Here is a 14659-nt window from a genome sequence, read left to right as displayed (position 1 = left end):
AAAAGATGTCAGTTCAACCTTGTTGATAGCACTCTGCCATGCTGGTAGCACTCTGCCATGTTAGTAGCATGAGCTGAACTCACTCCCCCATGCTGTGGTCTACACCCCAATGCCATTCCATGCCCTGATTTCACTAGAGAACAATAGACTGGACATAACAGCCCTCTGGTCTTGTCTACTTCATATTAAATTAATAATGAATATTATTCAGAGGCGTCATGGAAGGAGTATTTTTTAAGGGGCATTAATGGCCAAATGTGTATATATATAAAAAAGATTACATGAAAAAGCAACAGTATCTTCTGCATTTTCAGTAAGTAAATGAGAGGCCTGGGCCAATCATCATGCCAACCCTGCTTTTATTCCTCCCTTTTATCTCCAGTTCTCTGTGAGGAAACATGAAATCCTGACACATTCTGCATAACTTCAACATATGAGAGGACCCCCTCTCTTATCCACTCATTTTCTATAACTCAGGGATATATGGACTCTAATTGTATGTTCCTCTAAAAAATGCCTGATATTAAAAAATATATTTCCTAGGCTGAAGTGTATAGGTAAGACCAGACCAGGAGAATACAGCACCTGGATGATTTATGACATGGCGAGGGTGGTGAAGTCTTATCTATTTGGCCCACGCATTCAGCCATGACACTTTCTAGGCTGTTTTAGTTTCCAAAGGTATCACAATAAAACTGCCAAGTCTCATTCCTGCTGCTGTAAAAATAGATTAAGCTCATTTTCCGTCTCAGTTCTTGTCTCAGTTGTTTTCATTGCCCGGGAGTTTAAATGGATATGCTTTACCCATCACAGATTTTTTTTAAACGTGCTTTTGCACACAGCAATCCTTCACTCCCACAAAATGCTTCATTGACCAAAAAACAATCAATTAATCTGCAATGAATAATCGCTAGCTACCAGTTACTATCATATACATTTATAAAGATATAAAGATATAAGTGCTTGTATGTAGAGGTGGCAGGCAGATGGGTTCTTATTGGCTTTGATTGGGTATGAAAAAATGTGGATGAATATAATTGATTGTTTATCAGAGCTCTCAGCTAAATGGACATTTAATGGAGTTTAAGAACACACCCCTAAGACCTGCAGGGACATCATCACAGGGGGAGGTTGCAAATGACAGCTTGAGGATGCATTAAAGACACGCTTCAGAAATGTGGAGACTACTTAGTATTTTTTTAATCTCCCGCTTAGGCTGGATGTGTCCGTGTGTAGTTCATACATGCATAATCTATGAGCAGAATTACTGTTGATATTCTGTATTGATATTCAAGTTTAGGGCACCTGTAACACCCCCCTGCTTATGTACATTGGAATGTTTTGAATGTTTTGTCCTGTGAAACGTATTAAACAATGCCCACGTTAGTTTCTACTCTCGTCTCATGTCCTTATATTAGTTGTATAAGTAATACAGTGTGTTATACAGTAATTACTGTTTTACCTCAATTAGCCACGAAATCCCTAGTTTGAAATGTACTATTTTTCTGGAAGCTGTGCTACACCATTTCCCCTTCATTTACGCCACGTGGGCCAGCCCCCTAGGAATTCAATTTCAACCAAAGCTCCAGCCCCACACCTTTTCAGTGACAGCTAGCAAGACACAAACACAGCAGAGCAAGAGAGAGAGCAATGATGTGGTGCACATATCTGCACATATATGGTATAGTACACAATTTTTGGGGACCACTTTTGGCTTGTGAGCACTACTTTTCAGAACTACTGGCTAAAACGGATAAATGTACTGGAGAATCTCTTGAAGAGAGCATGTGGTGCACTAGACTAGTTGAAAGGTTCTCAGTTTAGTCTTGCAATGACAAAACATTTCATTCAATGGTTGTGGATGAGGCTATTCAGAGTTAAGTTCATGTCATGGGCTTTCTGCCTTCTCTCTCTTTCTCTTTGGGTTTAACCTCCAACACTGCATACCAGTCCAATCTGGAGTTTAAAATAGGATGAGTAGCCTACCTACTTATTTTGATCAAGAGAGTTTCATGTTGAGACTAAATCTATTCAACAGCACCAGTCATGGTCAGTTCTTGTTTCTGACATTTTAGAGCTTTCATGTGCTTCGGCCTTGACAGCTCACATACTACTTGCTCACTTTTATTCAAGGTCACAAGAGAAGTTCACAGAACTCCTTAAGGGATTAAAAACTCATAACGGGTGTTGAATAAGCCATACCCAACCACTAGTCACTACTCCAATCTGCTGATAAATCATTTTTATCAGCAGAGTGGCTCAGGCATTGATGTAATCTGACCTTTGGCCTTGGCCATGAAACAGAGCGTCCAGTCAGCATACAGAGATAATGATGATGTATCATCACTATGAGTCTCTGAACCGATGCTTGAAAATGAGAGGCCACAGGGCTCCGAGTCAGAGGGCAACTATCACTGTATTATGGGTAGTAACGAGCTGGAGGTTTGACAGTTTCAGCGCTGCATCCACACACCCAGTCACAATTCTCCTCTATGTTTCTGTTTTGTCTTAATACATAACACATTGATGAGTTGTTATTGATCCAATACAATGTAGATGCAGGTCGCCTTAAAGCCCATTCATGTATGATGAGGAGGTAAATCAGAGGATTATGAAATGGCTTGACACTATTTCTCTTGGTTGGTCACTTTTTATATGCACAGTGGCTATGTAGAAAATGTATGGTGAAGCAACATTAATAAGATCATACAATAGCATCACAGCTTTGTTGAAATCACACAACTGTTCACTGTGTTTTAATCTATGTCAGTCCAATAATGCGTTCAGTGCCACTGCAAGAATGCCCCAAAGGTGTTTTCCCTTCAAATAAAATATCCATTCCAGGATGCAACCTGCATAATTGCTGTCCACATACCAACAGCTTTCTCTCATGTAAGCTCAGCCCTAAATGATGTGCTCTCTGACAACTGGAGTTCAATGGCAAATGGTCCAAGAACAAAGGACAATACCAAAGGATCAGTCAGTCCTACCCCTCTGAGGGGCTAAAATGTACTGTATCTCTGCTATAGTACCCAGAGAACTGACTATAGAATGAGTGACAGAATAATACTATATTATATTATCTATCTGAAACTTATTCAGCAAGGATAACTCTGATGCTATCTATATGTGTCAGTGCATTCGGAAAGTATTCAGACCCCTTTACTTTTTCCACAGTTTGTTACATTACAGCCTTATTCTAAAATTGAACAAATGATTTTACACCAGATCTACACACAATACTCCATAATGACAAAGCAAAAACAGGTTTTTAGACATTTTTGCAAATTTATAAAAAAAATAATAATAATAATAATAATAATAATACCTTATTTACATAAGTATTCGGACCCCTTGCTATGAGACTCGAAATTCATGTGCAAGTCATGTGCATCCTGTTTCCATTGATCATTCTTGAGATGTTTCTACAACTTTTTTAGAGTCCGTACACCTGTGGTAAATTCAATTGATTGGACAGGATTTGGAAAGGCACACCTCAGTCTATATAAGGTCCCACAATTGGCAGTGCATGTCAGAGCAAAAAACAAGCCATGAGGTCAAAGGAATTGTTCACAGAACTCCGAGACAGGATTGTGTCGAGGAACAGATCTGGGGACAGGTAGTAGTGATGTCAGAGTAGTGATGCTGGACGGGCGGGCAGGTGCAGGCATCGATCGGTTGAAGTGTATGCATTTAGTTTTACTTGCATTTAAGAGCAGTTGGAGGCCATGGAAGGAGAGTTGTATGGCATTGAAGCTCACCTGGAGGTTTGTTAACACAGTGTCCAAAGAAGAGCCAGAGGTATACAGAATGGTGTCGTCTGCTTAGAGGTGGATCAAAGAATCACCAGCAGCAAGAGCGACATCATTGATGTATACAGAGAAAAGATTGTGTATACATTGTGGATACACCATGCCTTATAAAGGATGAGAACACTATTCCCCTTTCACAGACAGTCAGGTTATTGATCCTATGAGCCAACAAACATTCTGTATCGTATGTGTGCGTCCAAGAGGCCAATGGAAACTGTGGAAAACCTTACCACAAGCATCTCACACATCCCTCACTCTCTTCCTCGCTACCCTGGCTGTGTGTTTTGTGACGTTTATCTCTCCATTGTGCATCACTTTTCACACATTGAGCTGCCTCACTGTTTTTTTTTACAGGCAACCCTTAGCGAATGACATTTTAACAAAAAGTCTTAAATCGATTTCCAGGTATGGCGACCGTGAGGTAGTCAGGTGAAGGTGATCCGTTTGGTATTCTGGTTCTTTACCAAAAATATGCCTCTTAAATTGAAAATAACTTTTCAGTCATTTATTGACTTTAGAGTTTTTTTTTCTTTATGTCGGCAACTGCATGTTATGGCAAATACTAGATCTACAAAACAAAGTGACCATGGACCAAGTAGCTGATGACACGGCTAAAGTGAGTTTAGAGACACTATTAACACAATGGCTATGTAAAAAGATACGCGTTAATGCCTTCACTCGCACACCTATTAACAAGACACAGCACCACTCAGGCCAACTGTCTAAATGAATAACACTTTAATGGCTATTGCATATGCAGCCTAAATGACAAGCCATCCATTGGTAGGCCATAGCCATGACCTATTTGTTTACGTAACAAACTTCAAGTGAACAAGACAACATGATTGCTATGATCTGGACAATTATTTTGAATGCCCCCCAGCCGATAGGCTATAAAGGCCTGAGTGGGTGGGAAGAATTTAAGTGACCCATATATAAAAAAGAGATCAAATGTCATACAGCATAAGATGCTGAATTTGTAAGCACACTGTCATTACCCTACCGCCACCAAGGGGCACTCTGTTCACAGCGTTGACATCAGCAAACCGCTCGCCTACACGACACCATACACATGGTCTGCAGTTGTGAGGCTGGTTGGACGTATTGCCAAATTCTCTAAAACAACATTGGAGGCGACTTATGATAGAGAATTGAACATTAAATTATGTGGGCAACAGCTCTGGTGGACATTCCTGCAATCAGCATGCCAATTGCACGCTCCCTCAAAAGTTGAGACATCTGTGGCCGTGTGTTGTGTGACAAAACTGCACATTTTAGAGAGGCCTTGTATTGTCCCCAGCACAAGGTGCCCCTGTGTAATGACCATCTCAGTGCAAGAGGTGTCACTGCAGTCCCTGGAGCTGCTAGAGTCTCCCGCCTCTCCAGAGCTGCTAGAGTCTCCCGTCGCTCCAGAGCTGCTAGAGTCTCCCGTCGCTCCAGAGCTGCTAGAGTCTCCCGTCTGTCCAGAGCTGCTAGAGTCTCCCATCTGTCAAGAGCGGCTAGAGTCTCCCGTCTGTTCAGAGCAGCTAGAGTCTCCCGCACATCCCGTACCACATCTGTCACTTAATCCGGCATAGCCAAAGACACGACACAGCTATAAGAGCAAATGGACACATCTCTGATCCAGACATCCCTTTCCTGCAGTCAATGACCAAAAGCACCCTCTTGTCCTCATTGGTGGAATGTTATTCATATTTGTCCAAATGTCCAAAGAAAAAATAAATAAACAACGAAAATCCGGTGTTTCTTTGTTAAACTGTTTTGTTATATTTCAGTCTTCGTTAATGTATATGAAGTTTAATATTGGGATTCAAACTCAAAATGGACTACAATTCAACTCTATATCTGACATGGTACAGGTGTCTTCTTTTTCTTAAGCCCATAATCATGTGTGTTAGGTGTATATTATTGTTTCAAAGTAGATTTGTTTAAGACTACCAAGAATCACTCCATGTGACACTGATTTAGGTTCAGTTATCAAGAGGAAGAAGACAGGGGAGGCCCTCTGTCCAGTTATTTATTTGCTTTAGCCACGTAACCCCAAGCATCAATAATCAGAACCCACGGCTCAATCCAGGGAAAGCAGCTACTCTTCCTGGGGTTCAGTAAAATTAAGGCAGTTTCTACAATTTTAAAAACATTACAATACATTTCACAAAACACTGTGTGCCCTCAGGCCCTTACTCCACCACTACCACATACCTACATTACTAAATCCATGTGTATGTTATCGTGTGTGTGTGTGTGTGTGTGTGTGTGTGTGTGTGTGTGTGTGTGTGTGTGTGTGTGTGTGTGTGTGTGTGTGTGTGTGTGTGTGTGTGTGTGTGTGTGTGTGTGTGTGTGTGTGTGTGTGTGTGTGTGTGTGTGTGTGTGTGTGTGTGTGTGTGTGTGTGTGTGTGTGTGTGTGTGTGTGTGTGTGTGCGTGTGTGTGTGCGTGTGTGTGTGTGTGTGTGTGTGTGTGTGTGTGTGTGTGTGTGTGTAATAATGTGTCTGTGTTGCTTCACAGACCCTGCTGTTCCATAAGGTGTATTTTTATCTGTTTTTTAAATCTAATTTTACTGCTTGCATCAGTTACTTGATGTGGAGTAGAGTTCCATGTCGTCGTGGCTCTATGTAGTACGTTGTGCCTCCCATAGTCTGTTCTGGACTTGGAGACTGTGAAGAGACCTCTTGTGGCATGTCTTGTGGGGTATGCATGGGTGTCCGAGCTGTGTGCCAGTAGTTTCGACAGACAGTTCAGTACGCTCAACATGTCAATACCTCTCATAAACAAAAGTAGTGATGAAGTCAATCTCTCCTCCACTTTCAGCCAGAAGAGATTGACGTGCATATTATTAGTATTAGCTCTCTGTGTACATCCAAGGGCCAGCCATGCTGCCCTGTTCTGATCCAATTGCAATTTTCCTAAGTCCTTTTTTGTGGCACCTGACCACACAACTGAACAGTAGTCAAGTTGCGACAAAACTAGGGACTATAGGACCTGCCTTGTTGATAGTGTTGTTAAGACAAGGCATCGCTTTATTACAGACAATATTCTCACCATCTCAGCTACTACTGCATCAATATGTTTTGACCATGACCGTTTACAATTTAGCGTTACTCCAAGCAGTTTAGTCATCTCAACTTGCTCATTTTCCACATTTTTTATTACAAGATTTAGTTGAGGTTTAGGGTTTAGTGAGTGTTTTGTTCCAAATACAATGCTTTTAGTTTTAGAAATATTTAGGGCTAACTTATTCCTTGCCACCCACTCTGAAACTAACTGCAGCTCTTTCTTGAGTGCTGTCACTGTAGTAGCTGATGTGTGTAGTGTTGAGTCATCCGCATACGTAGACACTCTGGCTTTACTCAAAGTCAGTGGCACATCGTTAGTAAAAATTGAAAAAAGCAAGGGACCTAAACAGCTACCCTGGGGAATTCCTTATTCTAACTAGATTATATTTGAGAGGCTTCCATTACAGAACACCCGCTGTGTTCTGTTAGACAAGTAACTCTTTATTCATATTATAGCAGGGTGTTGAGTGTCCTTCCCCATAAGCATGCTGAAATTCTGTTGTCAATTTGTTTACTGTGAAATAGTATTGTATCTGGTCAAACACCTTTTTTTCCAGAAGTTTACTAAGGGTTGGTAACAGGCTGATTGGTCAGCTATTTGAGCCCGTAAAGGGGGCTTTACTATTCTTGGTAGCGGAATGACTTTGCTCCCCTCCAGGCCTGAGGGAACACACTTTTATGTAGACTTAGATTGAAGAGATTGCAAATGGGAGTGACAATTTCATCCTCTATCATCCTCATTCATTTTCCATTGAAGTTGTTTGACTCAGGTGGCTTGTCATTGTTGATAGACTACAATCTTTTTTTCAACTCTTCCACACTGACTTTACGGAATTCAAAAGAACATTTATTGTCTTTCATAATTTGGTCCGCTATATTTGGATGTGTAGTCCGCGTTTGTTACTGGCATGTCATCCCTAAGTTTGCATATCTTGCCAATGAAAAAGTCATTAAAGTAGTTTGCAATATCAGTGGGCATTGTGATGAATGAGCCATCTGATTCAATGAATGAAGGAGCCGAGTTGTCTTTTTTTCTCTCCAAAATGTTATTTAAGGTGCTCCAATGCTTTTTACTATCATTCTTTATATAATTTATATTTGATTCACATTGTAGTTAACTTTTATTTTTTATTTAGTTTAGTCACATGATTTCTTAATTTGCAGTATGTTTGCCAATCTGTTGGTTTGCCAGACCTAAGTGAAATACTTTCCGCATCCCTCTCAACCGTACAATTTTCAATTCCTCATCAATCCAAGGGGATTTAACAGTTTTTACAGTCGTTTTCTTAATTAGTAACTGGAATAAGTAGTTCCATAAATGCATCAAGTGCAGCGTCTGGTTGCTCCTCATTACACACCACAGACCAGCAAATATTATTTATATCATCAACATATGAATCACTACAAAACTTATTGTATGACCTCTTATACACTATATTAGGCCCAGCCTTTGGAACTTTGGTTTTCCTAGATATGGCTGTTATATTGTGATCACTACATGCTATGGATTTGGATACTGCTTTAAAGCAAATATCTGCAGCGTTAGTAAAGATGTGATCAATACATGTTGAGGATTTAATTCCTGTGCTGTTTGTAACTACCCTAGTAGGTTGACTGACAACCTGAACCAGGTTGCAGACACTGGTTACAGTTTGAAGTTTTTTCCTGCGTGGGCAGCTTCATGACAGCCAGTCAATATTTAAATGACCCAGAAAATATACTTCTGTGTTGATATCACATACTGTAGATTATCAAGCATTTCACACATATTATCCAGATACTGACTGTTAGCACTTTGTGGTCTATAGCAGCTACCCACAAGAATGGGCTTTAGGTGAGGCAGATGAACCTGTAACCATATTACTTCAAAAGTATTTAATATTAGATCGTCTCTAAGCTTTACAAGAATGTGGTTCTGAACACTACAGACTGCAAAACCGCCTCCGCCTCTGTTTCTGTCATTTCTGTCTTTTCGGGAGATGTTATAGTCATCTATTGCTACCACTGTATCATCAAAGCTATTATCTAAGTGAGTTTCAGAGATAGTCAGAATATGAATGTCATCTGTTATTGACTTCATGGACCTTGTTTCTTAGGCTACATATGTTAATATGGGTTATTTTTAGCACTTTTCTGGGTTGCTTGATTGTTTTTAATCCTTTACTGGGAAGCTTATCAGAGGTAGACTTACTCAAGTTATTTACATTGGAGCTGATGGTCTTCCTACTATTGCACACCGCTCTCAGTGCTAACAGTGTAACTCTGGTTTATAGGCTCATGATTACTGCTTGCAATAGCTTTAGGATAAACGGATGTATTCGGTGCAATTAGGGGTACATAAATTAAATTACTTACATTGTGTTTGCCAATGCCCCTAAGATCATGTACATTTGATGCAGCATTATGACGACTCATTGTCACAATGGTAGGGATTAACTGAGCTGGTCTTGGATCATTATCATACCAGTCATTGTTTCAATGCAGCCTTGAAATGCGAGTCCAAAAGCCAAGATGATTTGGTGGAGAACTACATGCGATATCATTGTATGCAGACATTTGACTGTATTTATCTGAACCAGCACATTATTTTGCAACTGTTATGGTGCTCTATCAGGAGTCAGAGTGAATTGGGAGAAAACAGAAATAATGCCCATTTCTAATTATGAATTCTCAAGCTTGGGTGGCAGGTAGCCTACTGGATAGAGCGTTGGACTAGTAACTGAAAGGTTGCAAGATCAAATCCCTGCAATGACAAGGTAAAAATCTGTTGTTCTACTGCTGAACATGGCAGTTAACCCACTGTTCCTAGGCTGCCATTGAAAATAAGAATTTGTTCTAAACTGACTTGACTAGCTAAATGAAGGTAAAAAAAATTAAAAGCTTGGAAAGTAGATTTGAGTGGAAATGGACAAAGATACATGGGTTTATTGATAATTTACAATTTGCAGGAGGCCTATAAAATCTACTTCAGTGCCCTCCACTAATATTGGCACCCTTGGTAAATATAAACCAAAAAAAATGTGACAAAAAATGGCTTTGCTGTTTATCCTCTTGTTCTTTCATTTAAAAAAATCCACAAAAATGAATTAAAATTGATGTGAAATAAATGCGATAAATATTTTTCCACAAAACATGTGCCCCAATTATTGGCACCACTAAAAATGCTTATGAGTCAATTCTAACTGAAGTATATTCCCATTCATATTTTACTTTTTCAAGTTCACCTGAGTGATTACGAACACTTCAGTGGTAAGCCATGACTTCCTGTTTCACTGGGGTTTAAATATGATGTGACACACAGGCACACCTCAAAATCAACACAAAAATGGTTCACTGATCACAGAATCAAGGTTTTGCCACGGCCATCCCAGTCCCCTGACCTAAACCCCATAGAAAACCTGTGGGATGAGCTGAAGAGGAGAGTCCACACGCGTGGACCTGGGAATCTGAAGGATCTGGAGAGAATCTGTGTGGAGAAATGGTCTCAGATCATTGAAATGCAAATCAATTTATAGCATTTTTGACATGCGTTTTTCTGGATTTTTGTTGTTGTTATTCTGTCTCTCACTGTTCAAATAAACCTACCATTAAAATTAGACTGATCATTTCTTTGTCAGTGGGAAAACGTACAAAATCAGCAGGGGATCAAATGCTTTTTTCTCTCACTGTATGTGAACATGTTCATATTTGCTTCTACAACCTTAGACATAAATGACTGTAATTCAAGATAATCCACAGGATTTACTAAACTCCTGCCAGAATGCATTTAAAGCACCCAGAAAAGTCACATCTCTGTTGGAGATGCAGAAAACAAAAAGGAACCCTATTACATATGCTGTGGTCCTGTTACATATGCTGTGGTCCTGACACCATTTTGGGATAATGTCTGTACTAACATGTCATTGTGCACTTTATATCCATCCATATCCACGATTATGTCTGTTGGGAAATATCAATATCAAACAAAGTTTTGGTGTAGGTGTAATTGCTGCAAAAAAAATGTATAGCTTTCAATTGGAAAGTATCATACTCACTGTCAGTAATGAACTGGAGGGCTGAACTATGTAGTTACATTCCATTAGATTCAGAGTCTAATGGAATGTAACTAAGCAAAATAAAATGCATTTTTGATCAAATCTGGAAACCTGGCATTGACCATCTTGAGATGTATGACATTTCCCTACAGACAGAATCGCGTTTGAATTATCAATGTATATTTGCTACGTTCAAGGACAGGTGTGGGCATGTTGTGGTGTGTATCGGGTGTAGTGGTTGTGTTGTTTTTGTGTGATGTTGTTTCTGTTTTTTCATGTTTATATATTTTTTAAAGAAGTGAACAAATTAGTCATAAAACATGCTGCTTGAAGAAAATCATACCATCCATCCCCTGTTTTCTGCTTCAGGAGTGAGAGAGAGAGTGAGAAACAGAGAAACAGAGGCAGAGAGAGAGAAGAGACCCCTGAGGTCATCCTAATCAACCTCAATCATGTCACGGCTGCTGCCTGCCTGCACACACGCCGCCCGCCTCCTGCTTGGCTCGTAGGGTCTAGTCTTTGGCAGAAAACGGATAAGGCTGGAAAGGATTTGTTCAGTTTAGGCTCCCTCCTACTGCTGTATACTGCTGGGGACAGAGTGACAGACAGCCTGGAACAGCACCATAGGAACAGGTGAAGGGATGCAGGGGACCCAGAGATAGAACAGCCTAATCTCTATGGGGGGACCAATATCTACCACAGAGATGCATTCAATCACCATCACTTATCACTGAATGCTCAGCCAGCCACAAACAATGTAAAGTGATTTGATGTTGGCTGAAAAATTATTTATGAACCCAATCCACTGCAACACCAGATCCTCTGCCAATACCAATACAATTCATGTAAGTTTTTAGTTATGAATACCTTACTCCTATAACTACTACTGTATATCCTAATGCACATTGAACTTTTGAATGATTTTCTGTCTGATTTGTGTTGTACAGTACAGATGAAAGGAAACAAATGGTTCCCTGGTGTGTCTCACATTAGCTTGGCAGCAGACAGGGAGCGTTAATCAAAGGGACAGACAGAGCCGTGATCCATCCACTAAGGATTGATGATGAAACCCATGTGAGCTGTCCACAGAGAACATGAGGTAACTACCTACCTGATGGGACTGGGAGGTAACACTCTGGAGACCTGACTCTGTGCTGCACATTTCATGCTACGCAGCTAAATGTGTACCCCTGATACCGTACTGTTGTACAGGACCACTGACTACATTGTCAGTGGTCGCGGCAGCGTAGCCTAGTGGTTAGAGCGTTGGACTAGGAACTGGAAGTTTGCGAGTTCAAACCCCCGAGCTGACAAGGTACAAATCTGTCATTCTGCCCCTGAACAGGCAGTTAACCCACTGTTCCCAGGCCGTCATTGAAAATAAGAATGTGTTCTTAACTGACTTGCCTGGTTAAATAAAGGTAAAAAAATATATATATAGATAGATGTGATATAAAACACCAGAGACATTGACTACACAGTTATAAAGATACAAGATACTGTAAACATAAGAGATATACAAGTTACAAACAGAACCAGTCAAAAGTTTGGACACATCTACTGAGTAAAGGGTTTTTCTGTTTTCTGTATTTTTACTATTTTCTAAATTGCTGAATAATACTGAAGACATCAAAACTATGAAATAGCACAAATGGAATCATGTAGTAACCAAAAAATGTATTTTAGATTTTAGATTCTTCAAAGTAGCCACCCTTTGCCTTGGTGACAGCTTTGTACACTCTTGGCATTCTCTCAACCAGCTTCACCTGGAATGGTTTTCCAACAGTCTTGAAGGAGTTCCCACATATGCTCAGCACTTGTTGGCTGCCTTTCCTTCACTCTGCGGTCCAATTCATCCCAAATAATCTCAATTGGATTGAGGTCAGGTGATTGGGGTGGCCAGATCATCTGATCTAGCACTCCATTACTCTCATTCTGTGGAAGAGCTATTTGACCAAGAATGAGAGTAATGGAGTGCTGCATCAGATGATCTGGCCTACACAATCACCCGACCTCAACCCAATTGAGATGGTTTGGGATGAGTTGGACCATATAGTGAAGGAAAAGCAAGGACCAAGTGCTCAACATATGTAGGAACTCCGTCAAGACTGTTGGAAAAACATTCCAGGTGAAGCTGGTTCAGAGAATGCCAAGAGTGTGCAAAGCTGTCACCAAGGCAAAGGGTGGCTACTTTGAAGAATCTAAAAATATATTTTGATTTGTTTAACACTTTTTTGATTACTACATGATTCCATATGTTATTTTATAGTTTCAATGTCTACAATGTAGAAAATAGTAGAAATAAAGAAAAACCCTTGAATGAATAGGCGTGTCCAAACTTTTGACTGGTACTGTACAGCATATACAAGAGGCATAAAACAAAGTCAAGATTTTGACAAATTGACTAGAGTTGCAAAGCTTCACATTGGAATTGACTGAGGCAGAAGTGGGAAAAAAGATGCGGCCAAAAAGTGTGGCAACAGAAAATCATTCTTATCAAATATTTACACAGTGATTCATAAATGATACAGAAGAGTATGTGTAATCCAGCAACAGATAGTCTTAGAAAGAGAAACTCAGACACTGATTTGACACTGGTGAGATAGAAATAGTGGCAAAACATAATCAACACTTGAGCAGAGAGGAAGGAGTCTGTCACTGCTTAAAAAGATCAGAGGATCATCCCCACTTTGATGACACACACACACACGCAAACACAAGCACACGCACACATGCACGCAGGCACGCACACATGCACGCAGGCACACACACACACACATGCTTACACACCACCACAACACACACATGCACACACTCGTGCACATACACACGCACACAGCCACACGCATACACAATTTAATTATGCAACAAAAATGAACTTGAACCATTCAGCAAACAAAAGCCAGAGGTGTGCCATCCGTCTGCCTGCCTCTGAGACCAAAGCATCACACAAACAAGACAAGGCTTTCTCTCTCTTCTCATCCCCCACAAACTAACAACCTGTTTCCCATACAGCCACATCATGAGAGAAAATAACCTGGAGAAATCAATGATCAAAGGAAAGAAAGAGCTCAAAGCAACAGATTTTCACCAACTGATCCAATATAAAGTGACAGCTTGTACTCACCGGTGACTGGCTCTCTCACTATGTTTCCATGTTCCCTCTCTCTCTCTCTCTCTCTCTCTCTCTCTCTCTCTCTCTCTCTCTCTCTCTCTCTCTCTCTCTCTCTTTCTTTCTTTCTTTCTCTCTTTCTTTCTTTCTCTCTCTCTCTCTCTCTCTCTCTCTCTCTCTCTCTCTCTCTCTCTCTCTCTCTCTCACTCTCTCTTCTTCACTTACTCCCTCTCTCTAACTCTTACTCTCGATCCTCTCCCTCGCTAGCTCTTAGACAGAATGAGCTACCACTGCACTCAGGAACTCTGTTTCTATGGGGGCGAGGCGAGAGCAAGTCAGCCAGCAGGATACTGTACTGTAGCAAATGTTTAGGGGCAGATACGTCCTCACTCAGTTCCAGAGCAGTTACAACCGCTTCACAAATAGCCTCTCTGCTAATCCCTGTTGTGGTGAAACACCCCCAAACCACTTCACTTCGCTATCACATACAGATGTAGGATCTGAATTTGATCACCCTGTGATGTAAGAAATGTAATACTTGTAGTGTGTTTGAGGTTTAAAAATGCTTCAGAAGTTTGTAATTTCCACTTTGAAATTGCAGGCTTGATGTAACAACACATACAAAATTATCCATTAATTATAATCCA

General features: G+C 40.4%; 1 protein-coding gene across 1 annotated transcript in view; it reads right to left on the bottom strand.

Annotated features, from left to right (window-relative positions):
• LOC118360749 (synaptotagmin-6-like) overlaps positions 1 to 14276 on the bottom strand; it is a 44542-nt gene extending 30266 nt beyond the window's left edge. The window contains exon 1 of the mRNA XM_035740123.2: positions 14028 to 14276. The gene's annotated coding sequence lies outside the window, so the exon portion shown is untranslated. The remainder of the gene's footprint in view (positions 1 to 14027) is intronic.
• Positions 14277 to 14659: the final 383 nt, after the last annotated feature.

Source organism: Oncorhynchus keta, chromosome 28 (assembly GCF_023373465.1).
Source record: "Oncorhynchus keta strain PuntledgeMale-10-30-2019 chromosome 28, Oket_V2, whole genome shotgun sequence".
In the NCBI taxonomy this organism is placed as follows: Eukaryota; Metazoa; Chordata; class Actinopteri; order Salmoniformes; family Salmonidae; genus Oncorhynchus; species Oncorhynchus keta.
This window is presented reverse-complemented; position numbering and strand designations above follow the sequence as displayed.